The sequence below is a fragment of the Vigna radiata genome, chromosome 9 (genome assembly GCF_000741045.1).
Source record: "Vigna radiata var. radiata cultivar VC1973A chromosome 9, Vradiata_ver6, whole genome shotgun sequence".
NCBI classification, from domain to species: domain Eukaryota; kingdom Viridiplantae; phylum Streptophyta; class Magnoliopsida; order Fabales; family Fabaceae; genus Vigna; species Vigna radiata.
In genome coordinates this window covers 19,612,524-19,627,663 of record NC_028359.1, presented here as the reverse complement: position 1 = coordinate 19,627,663, position 15,140 = coordinate 19,612,524, and positions in this window count along the sequence as shown.

Sequence of the window (15,140 nt, the reverse complement as noted above, 5' to 3'; positions counted from 1 at the left end):
ATTTATATTCAACTAAGTTGGTTGATGTTTTGAAAAACTTTTAAATGCTTGACATAACTAACATAACGGTCATATTTTAAAATGTGTTGACCAAGAATTAAATGAAATTCGATTACATTAATTGTGCATTCAATTAATTGTTGTGATTGCTGTTAAACTGTTATAACTAAATGTTGTATTCGATTACGTTAGTACCGAAGTCGATTAAAATGCTTATGATATGTGTTTAACTATAAATTGACGTTGATTTGAATTCTGTAAGAACTTTTGTGCATTTGATGTTGGAAAAACATGTATGCTTCGTTTTTACACCAAGAGGGGGGCTGAATTAGTGATGTTTCAAAAACAAAATTTTTTCGCAATCTTTTATTAAAAGTATAAACCTTTTTGAATTTTCTTGAAATGCAAGTAATAAAAATTTATCTGCAACGGAAAAACAAAGTTGATTGCGTAAAAGATAAAGTCAATTGGAATTTAAGAGTGCAGGGATAGAGAAAATCAAACACTGGTTTTTATACTGGTTCGGCCAACAATGCCTACATCCAGTGTCCTTCCAAACCAGGAAGCAAATGCACTATAATGGTTGCGGTTTTTACAACAAGGAATTTATAGAAGACCACACGTCAAAAATATAAGTCTCCTCTCTAACCCAAAACCAAAATGTAACTGCAATAACCAAAACCATACTTTCAGCAAGAATCCCCTCTTCTACAATCTGAAACCACGTCGAACAATCCTCAACGTGAAACCCCTGTGTCACAATAGGTCCAATTCCAGCACTCTTCACAGGATGCCAAGCCTTCAAATATCAACTCAGAAGCACCTTCTTTTTGCAGTATTTGATCAAACAATGAGCGCGCAAGCTTTCTCCCTTTGAATCTCTCTCAAGAAAGATCACCACCGTCTTCTTGGAGAATTCTTGGAGCTGTTAACACAGAGTATTCAATATGAAACAAGAATGAAAATGTTAGATCATCAAAAGTCTCTGAACAATTCGTGTTCAACCAATTTATAGTTTTCTGTCAGTCAGATTGTTTCTCAGTCGAATAGCCTACTAATTCAGTCAACTGTATTATTACAGTTATAACAGACAGTCAACATAGAGGCTCTCAGTCAACCAAAATCAACACACATTTAATACAGTTGACCAAGTCATCAATACTTAACTAACTTTTAAAAATATAGTCTTTGGAACGCACAACCATAACAGAATTCCAAAACAGATCAAAGATACAGTCGAATGTTCACTGGACAAAGTCCACTGACACATGTAAAAACACTTTGAAATTCTTTTCAACTCACAACATCACTTAGCACTGATTCTCAAAATCTGTACAAAGATTTTAGCATAGTCGAATCCATTATCAAAGTAGTCGACTGTACTATAACTTTGTCTCACAGTTATAAGTTCACGAAAGTGCTTGTGATTTTTCACTTTGAAAAATGTGCAATAAAATATATGTAATAAAGCATTTCACATTGCACATAAGCATGTAAGCATGTTCCACAAATATATATCAAACAATCAACATAGGAACATACATCACAGTATATCAAACATGTTCAGCAGATATAACAATCTGTACAGAATAAGAACATGTAACGCAGCAACACATGTACTGTTATTTAGCAAAGTGTTGTCATCATCAAAAACTAGATTGATATAGAGTCTGTGTTGTCAACAATCTCAATAATCTCCCCTTTTTTTATGATGCACAACCATGATTAATAACGCAACCATGTTGCACAATTCAACACAAAACAGAGTAATAGCATATAGCAAAAGATTTAGTATAGTTCAATTACTCTGCATGAGCAACATAATATCAAGCAAGTGAAGTATGAGACAGAATAGAAGTATGAGAGATAATAGCTATTCTCCCCCTTTCATAAAGCTTTTATACTTATTCTCATACTCTCATATATCTCTCTCCCTTTGTGCATTAACAAAAAAGGAATGCTCTAGATATATATGCAGATTTGAAATAGAGATGCATCAGAAAGATATGTAATGTATGAAATACAATGATGCTCTCAAAATCACAATTTAATCACATAACAATGTTAACTCCCCCTGAAATGCAGGCATGTGATGTAAAATGTGTAAATAGTGATACTCCCCCTGTCATTGTTCATAATAAAATCAAATCAGATGCACAATGCAAAATATCACAGATTAATCAATAGTTTAGCACATAGTTGTATCAAAGACATGATATCAAACAATTTAGATAACCAATGATACAAACTTCAACAATCTCACAATATTATCTCAATTAACATATTTGCAGCAGACAATGACAGATATAATAGCAAATTTATATGATTTAAGCAATCAGTAGAAATAAAACCAGATTCCAGATACGGAATTGTTAACCCAGTTAAACACAGACGAATGCATTAAATCATCAGTTGAATGCATTGCTTCTCAAATGTTGAATTCCATTTGTAGCTTCCAAAGCAATGTCCTTCCTACAAAACCTTTCAACAACCTTTTCTAGATCAAGCATTTTGGTTAAGCAAGAATTATAATTGAAATAACAGAAGTCAATATGTAAAAAGTGTATGACAGAATAAGCATAGTTGACTTCATACAAAACACAGTCGAATCAATCAATCAGTGTATCAAATATTATTAAAACAGATTACAAGCAACTTGATTGGTTCAAAATACTGATTTCATTACCTTGAGAAAGATATTACAATAATAGGATCAGACCAAGGAAGACTCAAAAGAAAGATACAACAAAAGATATGGCATTATAAGCCATACAAAAAAGAAAACAATGACAAAAACTTAGTTTATGACTCAAGACATAACAGGACAGGAGACTGATGGCTGACATAACTTGATTCACACCACTAAACCAATTATCCCTTGTTACACATGAGAGTGCATAGTGTTGCCTTCATTAGTCTCATCTTCCATTCCTCTATGAATTAACAGGTCAACTTTTTCTTCAAGCTGGTTAAGTTTGTTTTCAATATTCTGAAGTTGATAGGTAGCAGAGTTTTTCTGTTCAAGTGTGACAGAGGTATTCCCATACAGGTATAATAAATTTTCTTCACCCTTGAAGCACCATCCTCGTAGTGTTCTAGTCAGTCCAAATGAAATCAGAGTATTCTGATTTATCATGTTTGTGCAGTTACACTTGGACTTTCTTTCTCCTTTCATGGAAACTCCTTGCTCTTCAAGAATTTTTCTTATCAATAATGCATAAGGCAAGTAGATTAATATGTTCAATGCACTTTCAAATATATGGTCAGTACTCTTATCCAATTGGTAGGGATATTATTCTTGAGCACATACAGCAGAAAGATGTCTTCAGTTGTCATCCTTGAATCAGATATCCTTCCTGGAAGAATTACAGAGGCCAAAATGTGAGCCATTACTCTTTCTTCAATCTTAAGCCCTTCATGATCAAAGTTCCTTATAGCATAACGGTCATCAGGTGATCTTCGCCATTCTTTGTAGATACCTTTCTTCGTTAGTAAACTATCTTCCTGTGATAGAATTAGATGAATGGGCTCATTTTCAGCTGTTAGACCAATCGTATCAAACCATTTATTATCATCAATCACAATGTCAACACCTTTAACCCTAGAGTGAATGTTTCCGTCCACCATTTTCAAGTTGTGATAGAATACTTTCACAAGGTCGGGATACCACCAACCCCTCAGTTGAACCAATGATGAAAGATCATGAGATTGCAACCAACTTGGAAACATGAATCCTTCTCTTTCAAATAGATTTAGATCAATGAAATTTGGTGTAGCGACAATCTTTATACTTCCATGAGTGAATCTTTCTCGGACATCATCGTCACTTATCCATCCTGTAGGATCAACCCCTCTTTCATCAGTTGAGATAACTTTGAATTGCTTTGACGAGGATGAAGCCACTAAATGGACTTTTTCAATTCTTTTAGGTTTCTTTTCTATTCTGAGTAAAGATCTGCCCGATTTGGATTTGCACATATAGAACAAATATTCCAAAACTATGTATTTTTGTTAGAACTTCTTCCTTTGCTGAATTGAGTAATGTTTTCTTTCTGTAAAATAAAATATATGGATATCATAGAATTAGTGATCATAGAAATATTACCAATTGGTTTTTTCTACACAGAGCNTGGGTACTTTCTTTTATTGGTCCAATTAAGCCAACCATAAATTATTCATAATGTCGAGTAATAATCTGGAAATTTTTCTCTAAAAATGAAAAAATCGATAGAATAGTACTTTTTAAAGACTATTCAAGAGAATAGTTCCACTTCAGAGTATACAAGGGTTAAGGTAAAGTTGTGTGATATTGACTTAGTGTCAGTCATCAGACCCTTTTAAAGACTCAGACATGGTAACAAGAGTTTCGACTTTAAAAGTAGAAATTTACTAAAGCAATTACTGAGCATAGGCGAATGTATTAAAATTTAAGTCGAATGAGGTAGATACATGATTCGTGAAAATCATTTTCACATAGTTTCAATCAATCAAACAAGTAAGCATATAGCACAGACAATCATACAGCAACAACCAATCAATATAAGCATCATGCAGCAGATAGATACAATTTTACCAGTTGTAGATACTTAAGATTTTTTATGTATTCCATAATTGATTCATCCTTGAGATCACTCTGCATCAGCTTTGTATCCTGCAATACAACTAAGTTTTGGTTGCTAGTACCCATTATACTTTGGGTTCATGATTGTTAATCCGTGTTACTTGTTCCTTTGGTATCCACACATATAATCCTTTAGGAACAACAACATATCTATAATAACAGTTTCTAACAGTGTGACCAACACAATTGCAATAGAAACATGCATTTCTAGCAGGTTTACTCAAATCAGTAAATTTCCTAGCATTCGTTCTGTTAGATTGAGCTTTGTAACCAATTCCTTGTCTATTAATAGCTTTGCCAGATGATTTTAAAACAGCACCTAAATTGTCTCTACCTTGAGTAAACTTATCTAGCGTGCTAGTCAAGTAACTTTCTTTTCAAAATGAGCAGGACACTTTTCACCTACTTTTTCTACTATAACAGTTTTGTTTCAACATTCTTAGCATATAACAAAGCTTCATTTAATTCAATTTCCAATTTCTCATTTTCTGCAACAAGGTTGTTAATTCTATTCTCAAAGTCTCTTCTTTCAAAGCTCAGTCAATTTACCTTATATTGCAGTCGCATAGCTTCAGCATGCAGTTCTTTGAATGAATCTTGTAGTAGATCGTACTAGATTTCCACTGGTTCATTTCATATGTTTGCATCACTGTCATAGTCGTCCCATGTTACTCCTGTCATGTAACACAAATTTGATTCCTCATCTTGATTAGCATCTTCATCACTTGAGCTTCTAGAATCTGAGTTCTCCCAAGCAATGTATGCTCCTTTTCTTTTCATATATATATTTCTACCATGAGGGAAACTTTTCTTTCCTTTTTGCTTCGGCTGTAAGTCAGGACAATCAGGCTTCATGTAACCTTCATTTCCATATTCATAGCATTGGACAACATTTGTACTGAAGCTCTTCTTTTTGCTTTGACCTACACGGTTAGACAATTTACTATCATTTTTGCATAAGTCGACTAAACTTGATTACCATCAAGGTCATCAATTCTCTTTCATCCATGTTTGTTTCTGTGTTGTTCTTGCTTGAAGCTTTCAGAGCAATGGACTTCTTCTCTTCAATCTCCTCTTCATCCTTTAATCTACCAAGTTCCAACTCATGTTCTCGCAGCTTGTCAAACAAGGTAGTCATGTTCATAGTTGTAAGATCTTTGGATTCAGAGATTGTTGTGACTTTCGGTTGCTAACTCTTGTTCAGACTTTTCAAAATCTTGATGTTGATCTCTTCCTTATCAAACACCTTCCCGAGAGCCATTAGATGATTTACAATGTGAGTGAATCGTTTCTGCACATCATAGATGTTTTCGCCAGCCTTCATTCTGAACAATTCATAGTCTTGTATTAGGGAGTTCTTTCTAGCTCTCTTCACTTCATTTGTGCCTTCATGAGTTACCTCTAAGACATCCCACATTTCCTTTGCAGATTTGCATTGAGATATCCTGAAAAATTCATCAATTGTCAGTGTAGAGGCAATTATATTTCTAGCTTTAACATCATACTGAGCTTTTCTATTTTCATCAGCAGTCCACTCAGTAAAAGGTTTTAAATCAGTTTCTTTATCCACAGTTTTCATAGGCACAAATGGACCATTCAAAGTGGCATCTAAAATTCCTTTATCTTGCGATTCAAGAAAGATTTGCATTCTCATTTTCCAAAAAGGATAATTTTCACCAGCAAACAGAGGTGCTCTATTTGTTGAAGCACCTTCACCAAAAGTTTGAAAACAAGAAGCCATCCCTAGGTTTTAAAGTCGAATGAGATAAAAACAGAGTCAACTAAATTTTCAAATATCTTATGAAAACCAGCTCTGGTGCCAATGGTTGGAAAAATAGGTAGGCTTCGGTTTTACACCAAGAGTAAGGTGAATTGGTGATGTTTCAAAAACAAAATCTTTCTGCAATCTTTTATCAAAAGTATAAACCTTTTTGAACTTTCTTGAAATGCAAGCAATAAAAATTTATAGGCAGCGGAAAAACGTAGTTGACTACGTAAAAGATAAAGTCGACTGGAATATAAGAGTGCATGGATAGAGAAAATCAAACACTGGTTTTTATACTGGTTCAGCCAACAATGCCTACATCCAGTGTCCTTCCAATCCAGGAAGCAAATGCACTATAATGGTTGCGGTTTTTACAACAAGGAATTTATGAAGACCACACGTCAAAAATATAAATCTCCTCTCTAACCTAAAACCAAAATATAGCTGCAATAATCAAAACCAGACTTGCAGCAAGAATCCCCTCTTCTGCAATCTGAAACCACGTCGAACAATCCTCAACGTGAAACTCCCGTATCACAACAGGTCCAATTCCAGCACTCTTCATAGGATGCCAAGCCTTCACAGAATGTAGTAATCTTCACAGGATGCCAAGCCTTCAAAGATAAACTCAGAAGCACCTTCTTTGTGCAGTATTTGATCAAGCAATGAGCACGCAAGCTTTCTCCCTTTGAATCTCTCTCAAGAAAGATCACCATCGTCTTCTTGGAGAATTCTTGGAGCTGTTAACACAGAGAATTCAATATGAAACAAGAATTAAAATGTTAGATCATTAAAAGTCTCTGAACAATTCGTGTTCAACCAATTTATAATTTTCTGTCGATCAGATTGTTTCTCAGTCGAATAGCCTACTAATTCAGTCGACTGTATTATTACAATTATAACAAATAGTCAACATAGAGGCTCTCAGTCAACCAAAATCAACACACATTTAATACATTTGACCAAGTCATCAATGCTTAACTAACTTTTAAAAATATAGTTGTTGGAGCGCACAAGCATAATAAAATTCCAAAACAGATCAAAGATACAGTCGAATGTACACTGGGCAAAGTCGACTGACACATGTAAAATCACTTTGAAATTCTTTTCAACTCACAACATCACTTAGCACTGATTCTCAAAATCTGTACAAAGGTTTTAGCATAGTCGAATCCATTATCAAAGTAGTTGACTGTACTATAACTTTGTCACACAGTTATAAGTTCACGAAAGCGCTTGTGATTTTTCACTTTGAAAAATTTGCAGTAAAATATATGTAATAAAGCATTTCACATTGCACATAAGCATGTAAGCATGTTCCACAAATATATATCAAACAATCAACATAGGAACATACATCACACTATATCAAACATGTTCAGCAGATATAACAAGTAGTATAGCATAAGAACATGTAACGCAGCAACACATGTACTGTTATTAAGCAAAGTGTTGTCATCATCAAAAACTAGATTGATATAGAGTTTGTGTTGTCAACAATCTCAACATTTGACATTTTCATATCTTTTAAAAAATGTTGTGTGATTTTACAGAGAAAGGAAAAGCTCCAAGAAACAAGAATGATTATGGTGATCAAAGAATCTGAGGTTTCTTGAGAAGCAAGGCTTGATGTGTTTCAAAAATTTGATCAATCTGCACAACTAGGTGTATTTTGCACAAACAGGATTTGTAATCTTTAAAGATTGGTTTGGGTTACCTGTTGTGATTACAGGAAGAAGAACAATGTTCTTGAATTTAAGGGTGCCTCAAAGGGTTAGACAATAGAAGAGGGTGTTCTTGTTGTTGGTCTTGTTTGTTTGTTGCCTATATTTAGATTAGAGGGTTAGAGAGGAGTTTTTCACTTTTGACGTGAGGTCTCTGTAAAAACCTTGTTGTATAAACCTTGACCTTTATAGTGCATTTGCTTCGCGTGATTTAAAAGACACTGGATGTAGGCAGGTTGGTCGAACCAGTATAAAAATCAGCATTTGAATTTTTTGATCCCTACTCTATTTTATTCAGTCGATTACGCTTTCAGTATATTCGATTAAATCTATTGTTGCATTGCATATCTTTTAGGTTTAATAGGTTCGGAGGTCCCTATATTTAGAGGATTGTTTCAATTGGGTCCTCCAATTTTTGAAGTGATCAATTAAGTCCCTAATTTTGTCAATTTGAATCAATAAAAGCCTTTCTGTTAAATGCAGTTAACGCCGTGAAGTTTTTGAACATGTGCCACGCTGACGCTTCCAGGTGGCATCGTTTCAAGTGCATAGGTGGATTATAAAAGGGTGAAATCACAAAATTAAAATGGTGTATTTGAAGGTGAAATTTAGGGATTTCACCCTTTTATAATCCACCTATGCACTTGAAACGCTGCCACCTGGAAGCGTCAGCGTGCCACGTGTTCAAAAACTTCACGGCGTTAACTGCATTTAACAGAAAGGCTTTTATTGATTCAAATTGACAAAACTAGGGACTTTATTGATCACTTTCAAAATTGGAGGATCCAATTGAAACAAACTCCCAAATATAACGACCTCCAAACCTATTAAACCTATCTTTTAACTTACTATTCAAGAAAAGTTTAAAGGAATCTTGTTTTGTGAAAAAAGAGTTTGAAAGCTTTTATTTTTACAAAGTAAGTCATTCTATTTTAACACTTTGTAATAGACTATTTTCTGCAAACATGATGGAGACTGAAGTAGTGAAGTAGTAAAGTTTTGTATGCGAACTCGATGAAGGAGCTCAGTTGTAAATAAGCTTGACAGCACAACAGGATGAGCTCAGTAGCTCGACAGTCCGAGCTCGATAGTCCAAGCTCGGTAGTCCAAGCTCGGTAGTCCGAGCTCGGTAGCACGTATCAAAGTCATGTCATTACTAAAATATATTGTTCTTCGATAATTAACGATGGATATATTCTTTGATAATTACCAAAGAATATATTTATTGATAATTATCAAAAAAACGATATCTTTTGATAAATCTTACCAATAATATTTTTATGGAAAAATTTTTACCAGTTGATAATTCTTCGACAAACAATAATTATTGACAAAACTTTGCATTTTCCGACTAACAAACTTTTTTTAGTGCAAATTTCCTACATATTATAAATGTGAAGGAAAACAACATATTAAACCAATTTTAGTGTAGATTTTCCATTCTCATTAAAAATTACTTATTGTCAAGAGAATTTAAAAAGATTACCTACCAAATTCAACATAATAATAATGTGAGTTTTAAACTTACATAAAGATTACCTACCACATTTCTTCATAAAAAAATTTAAAATAATTTTTCTTATTTACCTAAAAAAATACGTATTAAGAAAAATATACACTGGTGTATTATTTGTGATTTTTTATGCATAAAAAATCCACACTAAATTAAGAAACATATAATAGTCAAGTAAGATAACTTTGTTAAAATTTTAAAAGGTTCTTGAAGAAATTTCATATAACATTCATAGAAACCACTAATGAGTTAGAGATTTATACAATAAATATTTAAACATGCTAAAACTAATAATTTTAGTTAAGATTAATACACTATAAAACCTAATATACAGATAAGAGAAAATTAGAGTATTTTTATCACTTAATTCATCTTACTTGTTAATCTAAAATAAAATAGAAAGTGAAAGTAATTAATTTCATCTATTCTTAAAATTCTTCTCTAGTTATCCTAGTTTCATTTCACACCATTTTTGTTGATATGTATGGAACTATCTGATAACGGATGAAACTACTGTTATCTGTGACTTAATTTTGATACTAAATGAATCCTTCTTACTAAGAAACTTGTTTAATCTCATGTTTTTGCTTTAGTTGTGAATAATGATAGTTGAGGTTAGAACTTATGATTTTGTATCACTAATTCCCTTGATTTTGTAGGAAATTGGAATGATTTGGAACAGAACTTGAAGTACCAGGGAGTTGGAACCCAGAAAAGACTGAGAAAGCACCAAAAAAGAAGATCAAAGAAGATCGCAGGATACCTGAGCGCCCATTTTTGGGGCCCTCAACGCTGAAGGCCACTGGCTCACGCCTGGGCGCCCTTCTAGGGGCACTGAGCACCAGCTTTCTCTACCCAACCATGCCTGGGCGCCCTCTTAGGGGCGTTGAGCGCCACTCCTCTTGCAAGCTCGCCCGACTGCCCTAAGTTGGGGCGTTGAGTGCAGAGTGTTGGGCTTAGACCCGTTTTCTATTATTTTTCTGATCTATTTAAGGACTTGGACATCCTAGGGATTGTATCTCTTGATGGCTTGAGCACAGAAACACGTTTTTCAGCCCTTGGGGGCAGATTTGAGGATGTGAGAGCTCTCCTGTTCTCTTTCTAGGGTTTTCTCTTCATTTCATTCCATTGTACACCTAGTTTCTTCATGATGATGGAGAACTAATCTCATTTGTTATAGGGGAAGATGTAACCTCTAAACTCTCTTGTATTTGAATGATTCTTATTATTGATATATGTTTCTTTCATTAATTGTTAGGGTTTTTCTCCTTTGCTCAATGTTTATTATATTTGGCTTTCTTTGTTATTGGGAATTACCTAGAAACAAGGATCTGGAGAATTTCCCCCAAAATCAGTATTGCTCAAGGATGGGGATATGAATTATAGTTGTCTTAAGCTTTTATTCATAATGCAGAATTAATTATTAGGGATGCAAGGGATTGTGGTCTAGTAATTAAGGATAGGTTTTCTTCATCGAGGGATCGGGTTTTAGGTAATTTAGAAAGTGACATTGACATTAATGAATAGGATGAATTCTTATATGCATGAGAGTAATTACGTGAAATCTAAACCCCAACAACATATTCATCCCATATTATCAACTTCATCCATTCATTATAGTGTTTAGCCTCAATTGATCAAATTGCATTCATGTTTATTTTTCTGCACTTTGCATTCAAAACCCCTAAAATATTGTTCTTAAAGTCTTAATTAGTTAAGCAATTACATGATTGTTTCGTGTCGTGAGTCTCTTGGGAAACGACACTCGGTCCTACCATTTTATATTACTTGATACTATTCGGTACACTTGCTGATATCTTAACACTATCATGTCTTATTCCTTACTAATGTTGATGTATATTATCATGTTGATGTATATTATCACTGTAAAAACTGTCAAGGTCTCAAAATTTGATAATGTTTCTTAATTTTTCTATGGTTAGACACATAAAATCAATGTTTAATTATTCAGATAGTTTTTAGTTTCTGTGACTTTTCTCAAATAGGTATCTCACTTTTTTTGTCTCAATTGAGTCTCTATTTTTAAAAAATTGAAGCAATTAGATTATTGTTGTTAGTTCCGTACTAAAATCGTTAAAGACGGTGTCACGTGTCAGTTCGTGATTTTTTTTATTTTTTAAATATTTTTTTAATTATTTTTATTTTTATTTTTATTTAAAAAAAAAAATTCACGTGTCAAGCTAACATTGTACCACGTGGTAATGATAGTGTAACGTGACACTGACAGTACCACGTGTCAGAGGTCACGTGTCATTACATTTATCTAAATTTGGTCCCTATATTTTTATTTTGTCTCAATTTGGTCGTGTATTTTTATTTTGCCTTAATTTAGTCCTAATGTTTTTAAAAATTAAATAACTTTGTTCCTTTCCAAATTTAAATAATTTAATTTGTATATAAATCTTTACAAAAAAATTTATACACATTGATTTTTTTTATCAAAAAGATAAAGAAAATTGCAAAATAACATATGACAGATTTTTATTTATGTAGTACTAACGAAAATAACTTAATTACATTAAAATTTTCAAAACAAAAACTAAATTGAGACAAATAAAAATAAAGAAATTCATTTAAATTCTTTTCTACAAAATTAAACAACAAATGAAATCATTTAACCTAAATATTACGAATTAATAAACTATAAAAGTTAACAATTCTATAATAAATATTTTTGTGAATTGGTCTAGACAAAAATAGTCTCAGTACTTCCTCAGCAATTCATAAAAAGTTTATAGAGTTAAACACTAACACTTGGAATACATCATCACTAAAAATTCACTTAACAGAAACAGATTTAAAGACAAGAATTTTGGAAAACATGATAAAAATATCAATTTTAATAAAAATACATGTATATATTTATATACAAATTAAATTTTGTTTGAATTTGGAGATGAACAAAATGTTTAATTTCTAAAATAAATAACTAAATTGAGACAAAATAAAAATATAGGGACTAAATTGAAACAAAATAAAAATACAAAGACCAAATTGAAACAAACGCAATGATACCTGTCAGTGACACGTGACACTATCAGTGACACATGGTACTATAAGTCTCACGTCATACTATTATTGTCACATGACACAATATCAGCTTAACACGTGGTGGATTTTTTTATTTTAAAAAAATAAAAATAATTAAAAAAAATATTTAAAAAATAAAAAAATCCATGAGTTGACATATGTCATCTCTTTAACCATGTTAGTTCGGAACAACGACAATAACCTAATTACTTTAATTTTTTAAAAATTCAATACAATTTAAAAAAAAATAAGAAACATGTTTGAGAAAAATCACCGAGGGTATGTGAATTATCAAACCTAAAATCAAAAACTCTTTTACGGTATTCATTACTTTGTATGCATTATTAATTAATGGCTTTAGAACAATGGTGAAAAGACATACTGTTTTTAAAATTATATGACACTGAATTAGTTTTCCAACAAAAAAACTTCTCTTTTAATTCCTAAAATATTTATTATTTTTTATTTAATAAAAATACAAGGAGAAGAAATCATTGAGCCTAGAGTGTGATTAGTTTTGGAAAATTTTCCATGCACCTCCGTAAGTTTCTTTCTGCACCCCATATACAAAAATTCTATTTTAGTTTTTCGAAGTATACAATTCCAAAATAAAAATTGACTTTCAAATTACAAAAAAATTGGATGGAATTTGAATAATGTAATCTATAAATTTAAAAATAATTTTTTCCTTTAAAATCATATTACATAATTCAAAAATTCTTTTTTTAAGAAGCTAACTTTCAAAATATTCAATCCAGTAATTATTTAGTTTTTAAATTATGTAATCCAAAAAAGGTAAAATGAGAAATTTCTTATATAAAATTGCAAGAAGAAACTTAGGGGTAGTTTTTCCTTTCCATGGAGTGTTCTTAGAGCGACGCAGAGAAAATATATATAGAAATATGAATGAATTAACCATCGTTATCTGCCCCAAGTTTAATTGTCAGATATATACTCCAGGAATTAAAACAAGTATTTTTAAATGAATGATTTACTAAAAATTATTTATTTAATTAACAGTGAAATTAAAAAAAAAAAAGAGAAAAACAATATTTTAAATGATAAAATATTGTTTTATCATAATTATAACTATCATAATCATTATAAAAATATCGATTATACAAACTATCTTAATTATTATAAAATATAGCAACTACTCTTTTTTTTAATATTTAATCTAATCAAATTAATTTTAATTGAAATAAATTGACTTCACTTTTATTTTTCAATTTCCAAACAATTAATTAATATGCACTAATTATGATAGTTGGAATAATTATGATGATAAAATTAACATAATTATAAAAACAGTAAAATATTATTCCAATCGTAATGATAATAATAGTAAAGTCATGACAGATATAAAATAATGATATCAATGATTATTATGATTAAACATTGATGATAGTAATAATTGTGCTAGTGATAAAAAGGTTATTAATATTGACTACAACTAATTACTATCGTACATACAGCTCTCTTCTTTCTATCGTACGAAAAATATTTCCAAACTTCTTTTCTAATCAACACTGTTTTTATTGCACTAACAAAAGCTTTCAAACATTCATTCGCTAAAAATACACAAACAAGTCAAAGAATCAGAAATTAGAAAACTGAAAAAGAAGTTGTAAAAGGATTGAAGCTTACTGTTCGATATCGAAGAAAAATACATGGCTTTTTCTACTATGAATAATGAATAAATTCAGCTTTTTCTATCATGTTTGTGTTTTACGTTCTTCAACTGTCTGCTTTGTATGTGCTCGTTAATTTCTTATGGTTGGCATGTACCAAAATACTTCTCCAATTTACTTTCAAGTGAAATATCTGACTAAAATTCCTAAAACTGTTGTAGTGTGTGGGGATCGGTTGAGTAGGGAACAAGATTGGCTAGAGGGGAAGGTCGATCGGGAGGGGCAAGGGATAAATCGATGGAGAGTCGAAGTTAATTTACCAGTGTAAAGATCCAACGTGGAAGTAAGGGGCAGAATATGAAGGCGATAATCACGAATACGGGTAGGGAAGTTACATACAGTGGGCGAGATATTTGGGATTGTGGGCTGACGGTTGCAAACAAATCGCACTTTAGGATTATGTCTATGGCTTATAAATAGAAGAAGGATTTGTCAGGTAAGGGGTTCATCATCTGATTACTTTTCACTCTGAATTATATAGTGACCTTGCTAACTTGAGCGTCGGAGTGCTAACCTGCAGGTCACACCCATTCGGACGTGAAGGGTAGCTGTTCGGTTGAGTTCTATTACGGGACCTACATCAGGAACAATTGTGTATACCAAGTTTTATTTCTCACATACATACAAGAGATAGTAAAACAAACAAAAAGAGTTGTATGATAGGGTAACCGGACACATTAGAATGATCGGTCACACCGGCAGTGTGATCGGGTTCACTAGTGTGGTAGGGGAGCGCATTAGCAATGAAGGATTTGGAAGAGTTGAGAGGATCGGG